This window comes from Pan paniscus, chromosome 15, assembly GCF_029289425.2.
Source record: "Pan paniscus chromosome 15, NHGRI_mPanPan1-v2.0_pri, whole genome shotgun sequence".
Taxonomy (NCBI): domain Eukaryota; kingdom Metazoa; phylum Chordata; class Mammalia; order Primates; family Hominidae; genus Pan; species Pan paniscus.
Window position 1 is genome coordinate 31,888,763 of NC_073264.2, and position 20,792 is coordinate 31,909,554.

At 37.7% G+C, this 20,792-nt stretch overlaps 1 protein-coding gene across 6 annotated transcripts in view; it reads left to right on the forward strand.

Annotated features, from left to right (window-relative positions):
• Window positions 1-1,826: 1,826 nt before the first annotated feature.
• Window positions 1,827-20,792, forward strand: part of G2E3 (G2/M-phase specific E3 ubiquitin protein ligase) — a 60,451-nt gene continuing 41,485 nt past the window's right edge. For 2 of the 6 annotated variants that reach the window (XM_055097442.3, XM_055097441.3), the window contains exon 1: window positions 6,779-20,614. The gene's annotated coding sequence lies outside the window, so the exon portion shown is untranslated. Of the gene's footprint in view, window positions 2,071-2,097; window positions 2,331-6,778; window positions 20,615-20,792 lie in introns of those variants that run through there. The other 4 variants (XM_034937380.3, XM_034937382.3, XM_034937381.3 and 1 more) reach the window with 4 other exon arrangements.

The following is a 20,792-nucleotide window of genomic DNA, read 5'->3' on the forward strand; positions in this document are numbered from 1 at the left end:
TATATAACATAGTTTCTGCCTTCAAGAAACTTCAAGGAGCAATATATTTAACGGGGTCATATTAGATATGTAGAACATAAAATAATACACTATATCATGAATGACAAAATGTGTGGTCAAATCATTATATGTAATTGTAGAAAGAACTGTTGAATGAATGAATGTACATAGACTATCCAAACATTAGAAATTTATACGCTCATTAAACCTGATTTTGTATCTAGAATGTATTCAATTTCTAGCAATCTTCCTTAAAGAACAAAATTGCAAAATTAAAAAAAAGTTTATTATCTTAAAAATTCAACTGGTGATAAAGTGAAAGGTAAAAGTTCTCCATCTCTTCCTACTCTTATTTACCAGCCCGCTCCCAGAGATGTTTACAGCTTAGGTATCCATCCCAAAACTTTGTATACCATATACACACACATACTTTCAAACAAGGATACTACAGTCCTTCTTAAACTTTTTCAGTATTTCATTTCAGTACCCGCTGATCTACTTCATTACTTTTAGTGCCCGCAGTGTCAGTGTATCAGATGCTAAAGTATCATAACTTACATGTATTTAACCCCTTCCTTATTTGTAGACACAGATTATTTTCTATCTTCCACTGTTAAAAACAGTACATCAGTTAATAGCTTTACACACCTCCTGTGTCAGATTACCTGTAGCATAGGTTCCCAGAAATCTAGTAAACCTTTCAAACTGTAATTTTTTTTTTTTGAGACGGAGCCTCGCTCTGTCGCCCAGGCTGGATGGAGTGCAGTGGCGCAATTTCTGCTCACTGCAAGCTCCGTCTCCCGGGTTCACACCATTCTCCTGCCTCAGCCTCCTGAGTAGCTGGGACTACAGGCGCCCGCCATCACGCCCAGCTAATTTTTTGTACATTTAGTAGAGACGGGGTTTCACCATGTTAGCCAGGATGGTCTCGATCTCCTGACCTCGTGATCCACCCGCCTCGGCCTACCAAAGTGCTGGGATTACAGGCGTGAGCCACCGCGCCCGGCCCTCAAACTGTATTTTTGACAAAGGCTAAAGGTATGCTGTCATGGTTTGGTTTGTACTGATCCGTTTAGGTAATTCAATGTTATTAGATGTGAGGATGATCTGGTGGCAACATCAATCACAGCCATAAAGGTCAGAGTTATTTAGCGCCCCTCACCCCCTAGCATTTCCAGTCCTTCCTTTAGTTTCTGGAAGCTCCCAGATGTCTCTTCAGAAGCTTAAGACGTTTTGGATCAAAGATATACTGTGGTCCTCGATAAAGGAAAAGATACTGTTGTTTCAATAATCTCACGGGACAATACTTAATAATCTCGTAAAGTGAGCCCTTATCTGAGGCGGGAAATAAAATTTATTGCCTTCTAACACCATCAAATAGTTTATTTGAGACCAGGAATTGGTCCGACCACTTATTTTCAACTTTTGGCTGAATACGGGTGAACTTGGCTTTTTGTTTTCCCCAAACCCAGGACAGAAATAAATTAAAAGCCCTGACTGTGCCGGGATAGGACTGAGAGGCCCAGGAAAGGCTGCACTAAGTACTTGGAGGGTTTGTTTTTTTCCTTCTTGCTGCTGCTGCTGTTTCCTCGAGGATGAAGGGAAAGATAAAACCCTCCTGCCTCCGTTCGTGCTTTCATTCGCCCCATTCCTCGAAGGTGACGAAACTTCAGCACATCTCTGTCCATTTTGGAAAAAAGAGGATTCCCCTCAAGAGCAAATAGGCGGAAACAATGACCCCGCGCCCGGAGTTTTTCTGAGCTCCTAAATAGGGAGAGAGACCCGACAAAACAAACAAGCGAAGGCGACACAGCCAGGTTACCACCGAGCAGCAGCGCAGGAGCGCCAGAAGGGCGGGAGCACACGGGCCCTTCCCCACAGCCAGCGCCTCCGCGGGTCCCACCCCTCGAGGGCGGGGCCGACCGCTCTTTCCGGGTTTGCGAGCGGAAGTGGACGAATTTGAATCCTGTGGGCCGTTGAATGTGGCTGCTCGCGGTCGGCGTGCCCCGACGTACAGCGGGCCGGGAAAAGTGGCACTGACGCTCTGGAACTTCTGCCCAGCTCTCCTTGGTGAGTAAATGGGGAACGGGAAGACGCAGAACGTTCCAGAGAGAGAAGCAGGACCGTGGGGTGGGAGAGGGTGTCAGGAGGCCGGACGTCGCAGCCGGGGCCTCGCAGTGCTTTTGGGGACGTCTGGTGCTGGGGCCCGGCCTGGAGACTAAGGGAATTCGGGGCACTGGGGGCGTTTGCTGGACCAGCGCTCTCGACGGTTGCGCACGCCAGCCAGCTCTCAGTGTTGAGGATTCGGAGGCCCTGCTGGTCCCCCGCGAGTAAACCTTGTTTATACGCATCATCCGTGGCTTTTTTTTAACCCGTAGTTTATTATTTCCACCAATTCGGCTCGAATGCTGAAACTTTAACAGTAGTTAAATCTCACTGTGAAAGCGTTGCCACGTTTAAACAAATCTCTTTTAATGAAAAATGGAAGGTTGGGGCAGGTTTAGAATGAAAAGATGCTCTACGTGGCTCCGCGTTCCTCCTGAGAGAGATACCCGGGCAACCTTGATTAACTCTGGACTGCAGGGAGGTGACAGTCTTTGAAATGCCTGAGTGGGATTTAAACTGAAATTCGAGTGTCCTTTGTATTTAAAACCCGGATATTTTTCTTTCACGGTTGACATTTTTCATGTACCGCAAAAATCCGAGACTCCTATTTAAACCGGCTGTGGTAACAGCGGTGGTGATTCACTAGGGTCTTAGTTTGCAAACAATAGGGATAAGGTTTAGTTCCACCGCCCTGCCTTTTCGCCTCCCTCGTTCATTGGCCAACTGGGTTATTATGGAGTCTTTTTGGAAGTAATCCACTAATGCTTTGAGCATCTGTTTTCTTTGGGTTTTATTGTTTTGGGCTTTTTTTTTTAATTTTTAATGATGAACTATCTGAAATATGGAACTCTGTCTAACCCAGTAGTAAAGTCATGCCTTCTGGAATGGTTTAAAAGTGTGCCATAAATGTAAACTATAAATGGGAACTTTAAATGTGTACAAGTTTTACATCTTTATTAAAAATCGTCAGTTTTGTGTAGCTTAATACGAAAAGATATTTTAAGTTCCTTTTAAGGTTTTAACACCAGGATATTGTACCATTTAAATGTATAAATATATTTTTAAAAGTAGGACTTCATAATAATCAGAATAAAAACATTCCTTCATCCAGTGCTGGCTATTCCAGCACCCCCATTCTTCCTGCTATTGAACTTTTAAGTGTTAGCCAGGAAGAATAGACTTAAATACTCGGTGTTGAGGATAGTTAAAATATGAGCATTTTTCATATAGTGTCTTTGTAACAGAGACATTGGCTATACTTCTCTAAGCCTTTCTGCTCATTTCATATGTGCTGTCAACAAATGGTAATTTTTAAAAATTGATCGCTATATCCTAATCTCTTTATTTTTTTCTACCTGAATTATTTTCATTGGATTTTTGCTCTTTCTTAAATCAGTGAGTTTCAGAATTTATTGTGTATACATTACCTTGAAGGATTTGTTCAACAATGCTGATTCCTGCACTTCAGATCTCAGATTCTGAATCAGTAGGTCTGGAGGATGGCATTGAACAGTCTGCATATTTAACTGAAAGGTTAGAAAATACTGTGAGTTTTAAAAACACTGATTTGATCTTTCCTAGAGAGGCATTATAATGTGTTGATTAAAGACATGGAACTGGGGCCAGATTGCCTTGGTTTGAAGCCCATCTCCACCACTTGATAGCTAGGTGACCCTGGGCAAGCTGTTTAACCTCTCTGCTTCATTTCCCTCTACCATATGATGAGGTTACCTACTTTGTAGGATTATTGTGAGGATTGAATGAGTTAATATATACAAAGACCTTAAAATAGTGTGTGCCACATAGCAAATGATACATAAGTCTCCAATTACGTTGAGTTACTAAACTGTAAAAACCGCATCACATACATTCTCTCATTAATCTTTACAATATCGCTGAGGTAGTTACTATCTTCAAATAAGAAAACAGGCTAAGAGGGGCTCGGTAATTTGTTCTCACACAACTAGTAACACGTTGGAACTGAAGTCGGAAATTAGATTTAACTCAAAAGTTTATGCTTTTTTAAAAATAATATTTCTTGCCTCTCTTCAGTCTCCCTCCAGATGTTGCTCCATAAGTATCTCTGATGGCTTCCCATTGTCTACCATATATAATTCAAATTTCTTAGCTTTGCTTTTTATTTACAGAGCCCTTCAGAGTCTGGTACCAACTTCTCTTCCCAAGGACCATCTTCATAATATTACACCAGTCTCTTCCAACCTGCTGATGTACTATCAATACCACTAGAATTCTCCAAATCTATCTCTTATTACATTTTATGCATATTTAGCCATTGGCCTTTTTATTTCCCCTTAAGATTTTACTCAAATGGGTTTAAAGACTTCTCCAGGCCGTGCTTTTTGCTTATAAATATATAGTGCGAGACTGCCCTTGTCCTTTTAATTTTTATGTCTGCAGTGCACAGTGCAGAACAGTGAGTGTCATGATACTCTGAAACTGTGTATGTTCAGTGAGTACTTATTTTAACAATTTAACACATTTTGTCTTGGGTTAATGACTCAAAAAGTTGTTGCTTTTTTTTTTAAGGCTTGGCTTTTTTCTGAGATGATAGCATATAATTCTGTGTAGTTTAGTAGAGATTTTAGTGATAGCATATGGTTTATAAACAATATGGAAAAATAAGTATTGAAATTATAGGCTCAGAGGACATTTCAAGTGGCAAAAAATCAGGAGCAATGTTTGTTAATATTCATGAATTTAAAATGCTTTATACATATTTTCTCACTTAATCCTCACAACCATTTTATTATCTCTATATTAAGATGAAGAAACTGAGGCACCAAAAGATTTAGTAGCTTTTAAAATGTATTTTTAAAATATTTAATTTCCTCTTGTGTGGGCGGCAAGCCACCCAGGTGCCGAGGCAAGAGACTGGGGGCACGAGCTGTTCCAGTATAATAAAATAATAAAATAAGAATAGTTATACTAGATATAGATCTTAGATATGATTATATATGAATATCATTAATCATTAGTTTGTAGCAATTACTCTTTATTCCAATATTATAATAATCCTCACTCTACAATCATAACCTAGGAAAAACCAGGCCATACAGAGATAGGAGCTGAGGGGACATAGTGAGAAGTGACCAGAAGACAAGTGTGAGCCTTCTGTTATGCCCAGACAGGGCCACCAGAGGGCTCCTTGTTCTAGCGGTAACACCAGCGTCTGGGAAGACGCCCTTTGCCAAGAGGACCATGGTCTAGCGATAGCGTCAGTGTCAAGGAAAAACACCCGCTACTTAGCAGACCGGGAAAGGGAGTCTCCCTTTCCCCGGGGGAGTTTAGAGAAGACTCTACTCCTCCACCTCTTGTGGAGGGCCTGACACCAGTCAGGCCCACCCGCAGTTATCTGGAGGCCTAACCGTCTCCCTGTGGTGCTGTGCTTCAGTGGTCACACTCCTCGTCTGCCTTCATGTTCCATCCTGTACACCTGGCTCTGCCTTTTAGATAGCAGTAGCAAATTAGTGAAAGTACTAAAAGTCTTTGATATGCAGAAATAATGGTGTAAGCTTTCTCTCTCTCTGCCTTGGCTGCCAGGCAGGCCCCCTGTCCGGTGGACACGTGACCCACGTGAACTTACCTATCATTGGAGATGGCTCACTGCCTGTTTGTCTTGTATCCTATAAATATCAGCACAGCCTGGCATTTGGGGCCACTACCAGTCTCCGTGTCTTGGTGATAGTGGTCCCCCGGGCCCAGCTGTCTTTTCTTTTATCTCTTTGTCTTGTGTCTTTATTTCTACAATCTCTCGTCTCCGCACACCGGGAGAAAAACCCACCGATCCTGTGGGGCTGGTCCCTACACTCTTGGTACAGTTTTTTTTTTTTTTAATTATAAGAGTGGTATGTTAGATGTAATAAAAAGTATCTTAATTCAAAATGTTAGGGAATTAAAAAACAAAACTTTTCTTTTTCAGTTTGAACACTTAAGACAGTTGCCTAATCTCCTTGCCCACAGCTTTTCTTTAAAAACCTGCCCAACAATGTAGGGACATCATTCTCATGACCAGTAGGTAGGGTTGGTCTAAGGGACATAAAGCCCCATACCACTTAAAGTCCCATACCACTTCCCCAACAAAACTGGTACAGGTATTTATATCAAAGCTGCATATCTGATGCAGGCTAGACCATTCATGTGATTTCTTGATTTTGGAGTTGGGATATCACAAGACTATTGGAAGCCAAGCTGGAAAGGTCTTATGTGTTGCTATGACAGTGGAATCATGAAGAAACATGAAAATGGACATATGGAGCCAATGGGTGGTAGGGTAGGGTGGGGTAGGGGAGGATGACATCTGTTTCCTCAGGACTAGTTATATATTGATAACTTAATGTAAACTTGTAACTTTGTTACTTTTGTGTGTGTGTGTGTGTGTGTGTGTGATATAGAGTCTCACTCTGTTGCCCAGGCTGAATGCAATGGTGGGATCTTGACTCACTGCAACCTCCACCTCCCCGGTTCCAGTGATTCTCCTGCCTCAACCTCCTGAGTAGCTGGATTACAGGCACCTGCCACCACGCCCAGCTAATTTTTGTGATTTTAGTAGAGACAGGGTTTCGCCATGTTGGTCAGGCTTGTCTCAAATTCCTGACCTCAAGGGATCTGCCCGCTTCAGCCTCCCAAAGTCCTGGGATTACAGGCGTGAGCCACCGCGCCCAGCCATTGCTTTTTATCTTAAACTTAATCTTTTGTTTTAAATAAAAATTGTTAACTTTTAAACAAGTATCTGGTATACAATTTGTATGCAATAAAAGTCACCCATTTTAGGGGTATAGTTCAATGAGTTTTAGTAAATGTATTCTCTTGTATGAATATACCACAGTTTGTTTTATCCATATACATTGTTACAGTTTTTAGTTATCACAAATAAAGTTTCTGTTGACCTTTGTGTACAATGGACATATGCCTCATTTCTCTTGGCTGCATCATATGATAGGTGTACATTTGACCTTTTTTTGAGGTAAAATTCCCATTTATAAAATTAGCCATTTTATTTGAGACAAGATCTCTGTCACCCAAAGCTGGAGCTCAGTGGCACAATCATAGTTCACTGCAGCCTCCAACTCTTGGACTCCAGCAGTCCTCCCACCTCAGCTTCCCAGGCAGCTAGGACTACAGGCATTTGCCACCAAGACTGGCTAATTAAAAATTTTTTTTGTAGAGACAGGATATCACCATGTTGTCCAGGCTGGTTGCAAACTCCTAGCCTCAAGCGATCCTTCCACCTCAGCCTCCCAAAGTGCTGGAATTACAGGTGTGAGCCACCATGCCCAGTCAAAAATTAGCCATTTTAAAGTAGACATTTCAGTGACAGTACATTCACGATGTTGTGCAACCATCACCTCTACCTAGTTCCAAAACATGTAACCTTTTATGTCTGACTTCCCTCATTTAATATAATGTTTTCAAGGTTATCTATGTTGTAGCATGTTTCAGTACTTTATTCCTTTTTATTGCCACATAATCATTCTATGGATATACCACATTTTGTATATCCATTCATCAATTGATGTATAATTAGGTTGTTTCTTTGTAATGTATTGATTTAGTGATCTCTTTTGTGAATAGTGCTGCTGTGAACATATGTATGCAAGTTTTTGTTTGAACTGAAATATTTCAATTGTTTTGGTTACATAGCTAGTGGAATTGCTGGGTGATATGGTAGTCTTGTTTAATGTGTTGTGGAATTGCCAAACTGTTTTCCACCCTTGCTGCATCATTTTACTTTCCTACTAGCAATATGTAAGGGTTCTAATTTCTCCATATCATCATTAACACTTACTATTTTAGTTTGTAAAAATTATTATTATAGCTATTATAGTGGACATGAAGTGGTATCTCATTGTGGCTTTGATTTACTTATCACTAATATAATGAGCATTTTTTCATGTGCTGTTGGCCATTTGAATATTTTCTTTGGAGAAATGTCTTCAGATATTTTGTTCATTTTTCAGTTGGATTACTTGTCTTTTTGTTGTTGCATTGTAAGAGTTTCTAATGTATTCCAGATACTAGACCCTTTTCAGGTTATATGATTTCTGAATATTTTTTCCCATTCTGTAGATTGTCATTAGATGCACAAGTTTTATACTTTGGTAAAGTTCAATTTATTTTTTTCTTGTTGCTTGTGCTTTTGGTGTCATATCTCAGAAACCATTGCCAAATACAAGGTCATGAAAATTTACCCCTAGATTTTCATTTAAGAGATTTATAGTTCTGTCTTTTACATTTAGGTCTTGATCCATTTCGAGTTGATTTTTTTTAATGCGTGTGAGGTAGGGGTTCAACTTCATTCCTTTTTTTTTTTTTTTTTTTTTTTTGAGATGGAGTCTCGCTTTGTTGCCCAGGCTAGAGTGCAGTGGCACAATCTCGGCTCACTGCAAGCTCCACTTCCTGGGTTCATGCCATTCTCCTGCCTCAGCCTCCCAAGTAGCTGGGACTATAGGCACCCACCACCACACCCGGCTAATTTTTTTGTATTTTTAGTAGAGACTGGGTTTCACCATGTTATCCAGGATGGTCTTGATCTCCTGACCTCGTGATCTGTCGCCTCGGCCTCCCAAAGTGCTGGATTACAGACGTGAGCCACCACACCTGGCCAACTTCATTCTTATTTACATGGCTGTCTGGTCGTCCCAGGACCATTTGTCGAAGAGACTGTTTTCTTCCCATTTAATGGTCTTGGCACCCTTATTGAAAATTAGTTTACTATAAAACATGTGAGTTTATTTATTGACTCTTTCTTCTTTTCCATTGATGTGTATGTCTGTCCTTGTGCCAGTACCACATTGTCTTGATTACAGTGGATTTGTAGTAAGTTTGGAATTGGAAAATTTGAATCCTCCAACTTTTTCTTTTTGGGGATCCTTTTGACTATTCAGGATCCCTTGCAGTTTAGGCTTAGCTTTTCCATTCCTGCAAAAAAAGGCCATCGGGATTTTGACAGGAATTGTATCAAATCCATAAATTGCTTTGGGGAGTATAACCATCTTAATGATATAGTTTTTCAACCTATGGATGCAAAATGTCTTTTCATTTATTTACAGTTCTTTAATTTCTTTCAGCACTGTTTTGTAGTTTTCAGTGCAAAAATCTTGTACCACCATGGTTAAATTTATTACTAAGTAATTTTTATGCTATTGTAAATGGAATTGTTTACTTAATTTCCTTTTTGGATTGTTCATTGTTATATAGAAATACAACTGATATTTGTGTGTTGATCTTGCATCCTGTAACTTAGCTGAATTCGTTTAGTAGCTCTAACAGTTTTTTGTGAATTCTCTAGGAAATTCTACATATAAGATCATGCCTTCTTTGAATAGAGTTACTTCTTGCTTTCTTGCTTTATTATTCTGAATAGACTTTCTGGTTCAGTGTTGACTACAAGTGGTGGAAGTGTGTATCTTTGTTTTGTTCCAGATCTTAGGTGGAAAGTGTGCAGTCTTTCACTGATAATTATGTTAATTACAGGTTTTTCCATAGATGCTGAGGAAGTTCCCTTATATTCCTAAATGTTTGATTGTTTTTATCATCAATGAGTTGTATTTTGTCAAATGCTTTTACTGCATCTATTGAGATGAGCATGTGACCTTTTCCTTTTTCTCTATTAGTATGGTATATTATATTGGTTGATTTCCATATGCTGAACCACCTTTGCATTTCTGGGATAAATCCCACTTGGTTATGGTACAAAATTTTCTTTATCAGAATTCAGTTTGCTGGTAGTTTGTTAAGGATATTTGCATCTATGTTCATAAGAGATAATTGGCTTGTAGTTTTATTTTCTGTGATGTCTTTTTCTGGCTTTGGTATCGGGGTATTGGTGGCTTCATAAAATGAGTTAGGAAGTGTCATCATATCTTTTGGAGGGGTTTGAGAAAGATTGGTGCCAATTTTTCTTCAAAGGTTTAATAGGGTTCACCAGTGAACCCATCTGGGCTAGGACTTTATTCATTGGGAGGTTCTTCATTAGTGATTCAATCTCTTGTTTGTAGATTTGTTGAAATTTTCTATTTCTTCTTGTCACTTTTGTTACTTGTTTAACCTATTGTTTAATTTGTTAACTTTTAACTTCTTAGAGTACAATTGTTCATAATAGTCTCATTTAATTCTTTTTATTTGTATTAGGTCTGTAGCAGTGTCCCACTTTCATTTCTTCTGATTTAGTAATTTGAGTCTTCTCTTTTTTTTCTCTGGGTCATCTAACTAAACGTTTTCAGTTTTGTCGATCTTCTCAAGCAATTTTTATTTTATTCTCAATTTAAAAATTTTTTTATTACATTATCTGGACTCTAAATTATTTCCTTCCTTCTGCTAGCTTTGGGTTTAGTTTGGTCTTTTTCTAGTTTCTTTGGGCATATAGTTGGGTCATTGTTTTGGGGGCTTGATTTTATTTGTCTCTAAGTATTTTCTAATTTCCCTTGTGATTTCTTTTTTGACTTTTTGTCTATTTAAAGTTGTTATTTAATCTCCATATGTTTCTCAGTTTTCCAGTTTTCCTTTTATTGATTTCTAGTTTCATTCCATAGTCATTGGAGAGGATATTTTGTGTGATTTCAGTCTTGTAAAATGTATTATTTTGTGGTCTAACATGGTATATCCATGGATATTGTTCCACGTGCATTTGAGAAGAATGTTTCATTCTGTTGTAGGGTGGAGTGTTCTGTATATGTTAAGTCTAAACTATTTCTCCTTTCATTTCTGTCAAATTTTGCTTCGTATATTTTGGGGCTCTTATTAGGTGGGTTTGTGTTTATAATTGTCATGTCTTCTTGATGGATTGAACTTTTTAGTCAGTCTTTAATGTCCTTTGAGTCCTGTAACAATCTTCAACTTAAAGCCTGTTTTGTCTGACATTAGTATAAACACCCAAGCTTACTTTTGATTACTGTTTGTATGAAGTATCTTATTCTGTCCTTTTACTTTCCATCTATTTGTGTTTTGATATCTATAGCTTGACCCTAGTAGATAGTGTATGTATGGATTTTTAAAAAATTCATTCTGTCAACCTTTGCCTTTTAATTGGAGAGTGTAATTCATTTACATTTAATTACTGTTAAGGAAGGATTTCTGACATTTTAGTATTTGTTTTCTAAATACTATCTTTCTGTTCCTCATTTCCTTCCTTATTGCCTTTTGTTTAATTGATTTGTATAGTGTACCGTTTTGATTCCCTTCTCATTACCTTTTCTGCACATATTTTTTAGTTATATTCTTAGTGGCTATCTTGGGGATTACAATTAATATCTTAAACTTATAACAACCTAGTTTGAATTAATGCCCACTCAGCTTTCATAGTGTACAAAAATTACACTTCTGTATATCTCATCCTTCTTCCTAAATGTTATTGTGTCAAATTACATTTTATATTTTTTGCTTATTTTACATTTATACATAATGTGCCCAATAACATTGATTTATATTTATTTTACGTGTTTTTCTTTTAAATCATAAAGGAAAAAGAGAATTACCAAAAGTGCAATAATACTACTGGCTTTTATATTTACTTCTGTAATTACCTTTACTGGTGTTTTTATTTCCTCGTATGGCTTTGAGTTACTGTCTGGTGTCCCATTAGCATCTCTAGTAGGACAGATCTACTAAAAGTTTCCCTTTCACCCTAGACCCCAGGTCTACCAGACCTTCTGAGAAACAGCCATTCTTGTCTGTCTCCTGGATGATTTTCCAGAGAATATAAGCTTTTAAGAAACTTTTTATTGAGGTATAATATATATGCCAAATATATTTTAAGTACATAATTATGTTCATTGTAAAAAGTCAAACAATGCCAAAATTTATAAGAAATTAAAAGAAAAAGCCCCTACCCCTTCTCTCTCCCCAGGGATAACCACCATTAACAGTTAGGGACCTAAAAACTTTATGGTCTTTCTTGATCTCAGAAACTTCTGATCTTTCTGAATTCCTTTCACCCTTCCTTCTCTCCATCGAATTACTTGTCCTGCTTTGCATATAAGAACCCTAATAGGTAGGTATTATCATCTCCATTGGACACAAGGCAGAGCAAGGAGTTCAAACACAGAAAATGTATAATTCAAGTGTAGTGTTCTTTCTGCCATGTTCCTCTGCCTGGGTCCTGCCTGGAATCTTAAAAGTTTAATTGCTCTGTCACATAAGGTAGCAGATACATTGTCCTGTTAAAATATAATTAAGGCCTTAGTTTTTAGACAGGAGAAGACCTGGTTCTATGGGAGTTATGACAGAATAGCCTTTATTGCCTGAACTGTAGTAAAAAAGATGCCACCTGCTTTAAGAAGGGTACTTTGGATTGAGCTGGTTATTTAGAGCCTAACTTGGTCAGTGGAAGGGGCTAGGACTGGAATAAGACCTGCCCACGAAGTCAGGGTTAGGACCAGCTGGTGAAGGGGGGGTATTATATTACTTACTATCTGATAATCCAATCCAAGGAGATTTATATAATCCAACCAAATGGCAGAATCAGCAAGAGCAACTTCCAGAAGAAATTCCTGACATTCCCCAAACATCCCAGGCTTTCACACACTGTTGTACCTTTGCACACACTCTACTTAGAATGCTTTTTCTGCCTTGTCTGCTCCAAATATTTATTTTTCACAATTAGGTTATAATATCACCACCTCTGTAAGGCTACACTGCATGTGTGTGAAATATTTGTTTACTTGCCTGCCTCCCATGTGAGTATGTGTACTCATCTTCACTTTTGAAACATAGTTTTGCTGCAGATAGGATTCTTTGCTGACAGGTTTGGGTTTTTTTCCTGTCTTTCAGCACTTTAAATATGTCATCTCACTGCCTTCTGGAACTCTATGGTTTCTAATGAGAATTTGGCACTTAATCTTATTGGGGATATTTTGTATGTGTTAATCACTTCTCTCTTGCTGCTTTCAAGATTCTTTGTCTTTGTTTTTGTCAGTTTGACTATACTGTGTCTCAATGTGGATCTCCTAGAATTTGTCCTGATTAAAGATCTTGAGCTTCTTAAAAATGTGTAGATTGAAGTCTTACATGTATAGATTTCAGTCTTACATGAAATTTGGGAAGTTTTTGGCTATTATTTCTTCAAACATTCTTTCTGTTCCACTTTCTCCGGTCCCTCTTGGACTCCTATTAAGCATATATTGGTATACTTGATGGTGTCTCATAGTCTCTTGGGCTCTGTTTATTTTTCATTTTTTTTCTTTCTGCTCTTCAGACTGGATAATTTCAACTAACCTGTCTTCAAGTTCGCTGATTCTTTCTCCTGCCTGCTCAAACGTGCTGTGAAACCTCTGTAATGAATTTATTATTTCAGTTATTGTACTTTTCAGCTGCAGAATTTCTATTTCCTTTTTATCATTTCTACTTCTTTATTGATATTCTCTATTTGTTGAGACATTGTTGATTGTGAGTTTTTTGCCAGGTTTTTCTGTGTTTCTAGGGAGGTACAGGCCTGCAGAGCCCCTTGCTCCACCATTTTCGTGGATGTGTTCTGTATTACTAAGTTTGAAGAGTTTTTTCAGAAAATATATTGTGGATCTAACTAAGTCCTTTATCAGATTATGATTTGCAAATACTTTCTCAGTCTGAGGCTTGTCTTATTCTCTTAACAGTGTCTTTTGATGAGCAGAAGATACTAACTTTAAGTACAGTTTATCTTTTTTTGTCTTGTGCTGTCAGTATTGTATCTAAGAAATCTTACGTAACATAAGGTCACAGAAATTTTCTCCTCTGTGTTTTTTCTAGAAATTTTATAGTTTTACATTTTGTATTTAGAGCTGTAATTCATTTTGAGTTCATTTTTTGTGAGACAAGTATTCTTGTGGGTGCTGTAGTGGGTTTGCTTTTTTTTTTTTGCTATTTTAATGTGCATTTCCTTTATGACCAGTGATGTTCATATTTTCTTTTGCTTGTTGGCTATGTTGTGTGTTTTTTAAATGTCTGGTCAAATCTTTTGTCCATTTTGTTCATTTTATTGTGATGTCTATTTGAGTTGTAAGCATTCTTTATGCATTGTGGATGTAAATCCTTTGTCAGGTATATGTTTTACCAGTGTTTATTCCCAATCTGTGTTTTGCCTTTTTCTTTGCTTAACTATGTTTTTTTGATTAGAAAGTTCTTAATTTTGATGTTTAATTCATCAGTGTTTTTTATGATTCAGTTTCCTAAGAAATCTTTGCCAAACCCCAAGATCATGAAGATTCTTCACTATGTTTTCTTCTAGAAGTTTTTTTTTTCTTGTGATCCAATTTGAATTAAGTTTTAATATATGAGGTCAATGTTCTTCCCCCCACCCTCCGCCCAAAGCATTCAGTTATTTCAATACTATTTATTGAATAGACTACCATTTGAATACAGTGAATTACCTTGGTATCTTTGTTGAAAAGCAATTGTCTGGGTCTGTTTCTGGCCTTTCCCTTGTGTTCTATTGAGCTATATATCTGACTTTTCCTTTATGTTCTATTGAGCTACACATCTGTCTTGATTAACATAGCTCTATAAGAAGTCATGAAATCACATAGTTGGAGACCACTGACTTTTTCTTTTTAAAAATGTTTTTGCTATTACAAGGCTTTTGCATTTTTATATAGGTTTTAGAATCAGCATGCCAGTATCTTAAAAAAAAAAAAAACCTGCTGGGGATTTTGGTTGGGATTGTGTTAAATTGACATCTTAACAATATTACGCCCACGAGCATTGTCTATCTCTTCATTTATTTAGGTCTTTCATTTCTCTCAGCAGTGTTTTGTAGCTTTTCAGAGTGTAGTCTTTTTCCACATCTTTTACTAAGTTTTTACGTATTGTGAATAGAATTGTTCTCTAATTTTCTGATTAATTCTTGCTGTTATACAGATTTGCCTTGTTTCATTACAACTTGTTAAAGTCACTTATTCTTATAAATATGTTGGTAGGCTTTTCTATGTAGATGATCATATGTGAAAACAGTTTTACTTCATCCTTCACAGTTTTGTCTTTTCCCTTGGAGTACACTGTTGAATCAGAGACTAAGGTGAACATTTGTAGATTCCCTTCGCTAGGTTGAAAAAATTTATTTTACCCACAGTTTGCTTTACAGTTTTGTTATGATTGGATATTGACATTTGTCAGATGCCCTTTTGTATCTGTTGAGATTGTGTCACAGTACAGTGTGGAAATTAATGCACATTTGTAGATGCCCTTTATTAGGTTGAGAAAATTCCCGTCTGTTTCTGGTTTGTCCTACAGTTTTATCATGATTGGTTGTTGAATTTTGTCAAATGCTCTTTCTGCATCTATTGAGATGGTCATACTTTTTTCACCCCTTATTGTATTAACATGGTGTATTACTTTACTTTTCAGATGATATCTAATCTTATATTTCTAAGATAAATCCAGTTAAGATATATTATCCTTTTTTTTTTTAATTAAAAGAAAAACTGCCAATGATTGACTAAATTTGCCAGGTACTCTTGTGGCATTTATGTGTTGTTTCTAATTCTTACAATAACCTGTAATTAGCTTCTAGTTTGAGGGATGATAAAATTGAGGCTGAGGTCTCAGGAAAAAACATATAGAACATGAAGGAAAGTCTAAACTTCATACCTTCAATGCACCTAGTACTCTTTCTACTATACCATGCTACTTTTTGTAATAATTTATGGTTAAAAAATATTGAAGATCATATTGATGTTTTATGTACTTTTTTTTTTTGGATGGAGGTCTCACTGTGTTGCTCAAGGTGGACTCAAATTCCTGGGCTCAAGCAATCCTCCTGCTTCAGCCTTTCAAGTAGCTGGGACTACAGGTGCATAACACTGTGCCTGGCTTTTATGTACATTTTTTAGATATGTTTATTAATTCCTAGAATGTAAATAATTGATTCATGAAAAAAAATTCTAATAGCTTTTGACCTCTACCATTGAATGTCTTTCTTCTAATTTTATCTTAGCTGTTGCTGTGAACCAAAGTAACTAACAGATCTTTAAGAGTATTTCTTTTTGTCTCCAAATTTGTAGGAGCGCATAAAGTGTATTAACTATCTATCCCGAGGTAACATGGGTGTATTAGTTACAGTTCTCCAGAGAAACAGAAACAACAGGATATGTGTGTGTGTGTGTGTGTGTGTGTGTGTGTGTCTGTGTGTGTAGAGAAGGAGAGGGAAGGATTGATTAATTTATTATAAGGTATTGACTCACATGATTATGTAGTGTGAACAGTCCCATTATCTGTTTGCAAACTGGAGACCCAGGAAAGTCCCGCAGTGTAGTTTGAATGTCTGGAGCCGAACAGCTGATGGTATAGGTTCCAGTCCCGATCTGAAGGCCTGAGAACCAGGAACACCAAGGACAGAAGATTGATGTCCTACCTCAAGCAGTCAGACAGCAAATTTAACCTTTTTCTGCCTTCTGGTTTTATTCAGGCCCTCAGTGGACTAGCTAATGTCTACCCACACTGGGGATGGCCATCTGCTTTGCTCAGTTCACTAGTAAACTGAGTAAAGTTTACTAATCTTCTCCAGAAACACTCTCACAGACACATCCAAACATAAGTTTAACCAGATATCTGGGCGTCCTGTGGCCTGGTAAAGGTAACACATAAAATTAACCATCACACTGTATTAGTCTTGATCTTGAATTTTTTGGGAATGTTTTATATTACTTTTAATTCAATTATTTTTAAACCTTTTTTTATTTTGAAATTATTCTAAAGTTACAGGAAAGTTGCAAGAAAAGTACAAAGAACTACATATGCCCTTACCTAGATTAACCACTCTTTATTATTTTCCACATTCACTTTATCATCCTGCAGTATTGTACATTTGCATGTAACTTCCCTTTTCTGAACCGTTGGAGAGTAGGTTGCATGTATCTGGTCCCCCTACCCCTTAATGCTTCAGTATTTCCTAAGAACAGTGATAGTCTACTAAATAACCTAAATATGGATACCAATTTCAGGAAACTTAGCATAAATACAATACTTTCAACTAAATATTGTTTTGGTCAATTGCCTCAGTGATGTCCTTTGGAGCAGTTTTATTCCCCAGTGCAGGATACAGTCCAGGATCCTTCATGCATTTGTAGTAAATAAAATACAGTTCATCTTTTTTTTTTTTTAACTTTTTTTTTTTTTTAGGTTTGGGGGTACATGTGAAGGTTTGTTACATAGGTAAACAACATGTCATGGGGGTTTGTTGCACATATTATTTCATCACCCAGCTATTAAGCCCAATAGCCAATAGTTATCTTTTCTGCTCCTCTCCCTCCTCCCACCCTCCTGCGTCAGGTAGACCCCAGTGTCTCTTGTTTCCTTCTTTGTGTTCATGAGTTCTTATCATTTAGCTCCCACTTACAAGTGAGAACATGCGGTATTTGGTTTTTTGTTCCTGTATTACTGTGCTAAGGATAATAGCCTCCAGCTCCATCCATGTTCCTGCAAAAGACATGATCTTACTCTTTTTTATGGCTGCACAATATTTTATGGTGTATTTGTACCCTATTTTCTTTATCCAGTCTGTCACTGATGGGCATTTAGGCTGATTCCATGTCTTTGCTATTGTGAATAGTGCTGCAGTGAACATTCGTGTGCATGTGTCTTTATGGTAGAATGATTTATAGTCCTCTGGCTATATACCCAGTAATGAGATTGCTGGGTAAAATGGTAGTTCTGCTTTTTGCTTTTTGTGGATTGCCATACTGCTTTCCACAGTGGTTGGACTAATTTACACTACCACCAACAGGGTATAAGTGTTTCCTTTTCTCCACAACCTTACCCGCATCTGTTATTTTTTGACTTTGTGATAATAGCCATCCTGACTGGTGTGAGATGGTATCTCATTGTAGTTTTGATTTGCATTTCTCTAATGATTAGTGATGTTGAGCTTTTTTTCATATGCCTGTTGGTCGCGTATATGTCTTCTTTTGAGAAGTATCTGCTTATGTCCTTTGGCCATTTTTTAATGGGGTTGTTTTTTTCTTGTAAATTAAAGTTCCTTATAAATGCTTTTGATAAAATTCAGCAGCCCTTCATGTTAAAAACTCTCAATAAACTAGATATTGAGGGAACATACCTCAAAATAATAAGAGCCATCTATGACAAACCCACAGCCAACATTATACTGAATGGGCAAAAGCTAGAAGCATTCCTCTTGAGAACCGACACAAGACAAGGATACTCTCTCACCACTTCAACATAGTTTTGGGAGTCCTAGCCAGAGCAGTCAGGCAAGAGAAGGAAATAAAGGGCATCCAAATAGGAAGAGAGGAAGTCAAACTATCTCTTTGCAGATTACATGATTCTGTATCTAGAAAACCCCTTAGTCTTGGACCAAAAGCTTCTCCAGCTGATAAACAACTTCAGCAAAGTTGCAGGATGCAAAATCAACATACAAAATTCACTAGCATTCCTATACACCAAAAACAGCCGAACCTAGAGCCAAATCAGAAAGGCAATCCCATTCACAGTGGCTACAAAAAGAATGAAATACCTAGGAATACAGCTAACAAGGGAGGTGAAAGATCTCTACAATGAGAATTACAAAGCACTGCTCAAAGAAATCAGAGAAAATACAAACAAATGGAAAAACATCCCATGCTCATGGATAGGAAGAATCAATATCATTAAAATGGCTATAGTGCCCAAAACAATTTACAGATTCACTGCTATTCCTATCAAACTACCAACAACATTCTTCACAAAACTAGAAAAAGCTATTTTAAAATTCATGTGGAATGAAAAAAGAGCACAAATAGCCAAGGCAATCCTAAGCAAAAAGAACAAAGCTGGAGGCATCACATTACCCATCTTCAAACTATACTACAAGGCTACAGTAACCAAAACAGCATAGTACTGGTACAAAAACAGGCACATAGACCAGTGGAACAGAATACAGAGCCCAGAAATGAGGCCACACATCTACAACCATCTGATCTTTGACAAAGATGACAAAAAACAAGCAATAGGGAAAAGACTCTCTGTTTATTAAATGGTGCTGGGATATCTGTCTAGCCATATGCAGAAGATTGAAGCTGGACCCCTTCCTAACACCATACACAAAAACCACCTCAAGATGGATTAAAGACTTAAATGTAAAACCCAAAACTATAAAAACCCTGGAAGACAACCTAGGCAGTATCATCCTGGACATAAGAATGGGCAAAGATTTCATGACAAGGACTCCAAAACCAATCGCAATAAAAGCAAAAATTGACAAGTGGGATCTAGTTAAACTTAAGGGTTTCTGCACAGCAAAAGAAACTACCAACAGAGTAAACAGACAACCTACAGAATAGGAGAAAATATTTGCAAACTATGTATCTGACAAACATCATGTTTTATTATGCAGTGCTGAATCAGAGAAATTAATTCTTTGCTATGTATAGGACATCCAAAGACAACATTTCTGAGTAGTAGAAAGAATTTAGAGTACATCAAATAATGCAATGCATAGACTAAGTTGAACCTTTCTGATTAGTGATTTAAATCAAGTCATTTCTATAGCAAGAATGTTCATTTCTTAAAAATGCTAGATTAAAAAAAATCAATCAATTTCTCTTCCAAGTGCCTGATTCCAGCATGTTTTCTGTATATTCAATGTCACCTTTTTCAGTAAGATTAGGCACTTTAGAAAATGTTGGATGGGGCCAGGCACGATGGCTCACACCTGTAATCCCAGCACTTTGGGAGGCAGAGGCAGGCGGATCATGAGGTCAAGAGATTGAGACCATCCTGGCCAACATGGTGAAACCCCGTCTCTACTAAAAATACAAAAATTAGCTAGGCGTGGTGGCGTATGCCTGTAGTCCCAGCTACTCGGGAGGCTGAGGCAGGAGAATCACTTGAACCCAGGAGGCGGAGGTTGCAGTGAGCCGAGATCGCGTCACTGCAATCCAGCCTAGCAACAGAGCAAGACTCTGTCTCAAAAAAAAAAGAAAAAAAGAAAAAATGTTGGGTGGTTAGGATCTGTTTATTTATTCAAATGTTAGCCATCAGCTGGAATGAGAAGGAATTTGACTTACTTTTTTTGTGTTAGTTATCTGTTGTCGTGTAACAGATAACTCCAGAACTTGCTGGTTTTAAACAATAAACATTTAATTACTGATAGTTTCTGTTGATCAGGTATTTGGGAGCTGCTTAGCTGCGTGGTTCTGGCTTAGGGTCTTGTATGAAGTTGCTCTCAGGCTGTTAGCCACATTGCAGTCGTATGAAGGCTTGATTGGGGCTGGAGGATTCACTTCTAACATGGCTTATTCACATAACAGAAGGTAGAATGGCCTCCATTCCTTACCAACTGGGTGTCTCCATGGTGTATGTTGAAAATTTTTATGACATGGCAGCTGGCTTCTCTCCATAGCATGTGATCCATGATAGTGAGGAGGAAGTCACAATGCCTTTTATGACATTGTCATTTCTGCCACAGTCTTTTTTGTTGAAGCAAGTTAGCAAGCACTAAGCACATCTACAATCAAGGAGAGGGGCAGGCTTTACCTTTTGAAGGAAGAAGTATGAAAGTGTATCACTGACTGATCAAGTAGAGGTAAGCAGTGGAGGACACTCAGAATACCTTTTGACAGAAGGTATTAATTAAATTGTTTATTTTCCAGGGAAGGGAATGGTTTTATTTTGTTTCTAAAGTCCAGTCTGTTATTAAGACTTGGACTGTTATTGAACTATACACTTAGATATTTTTTTTTTTAATTCTACTTGGGAAGTCT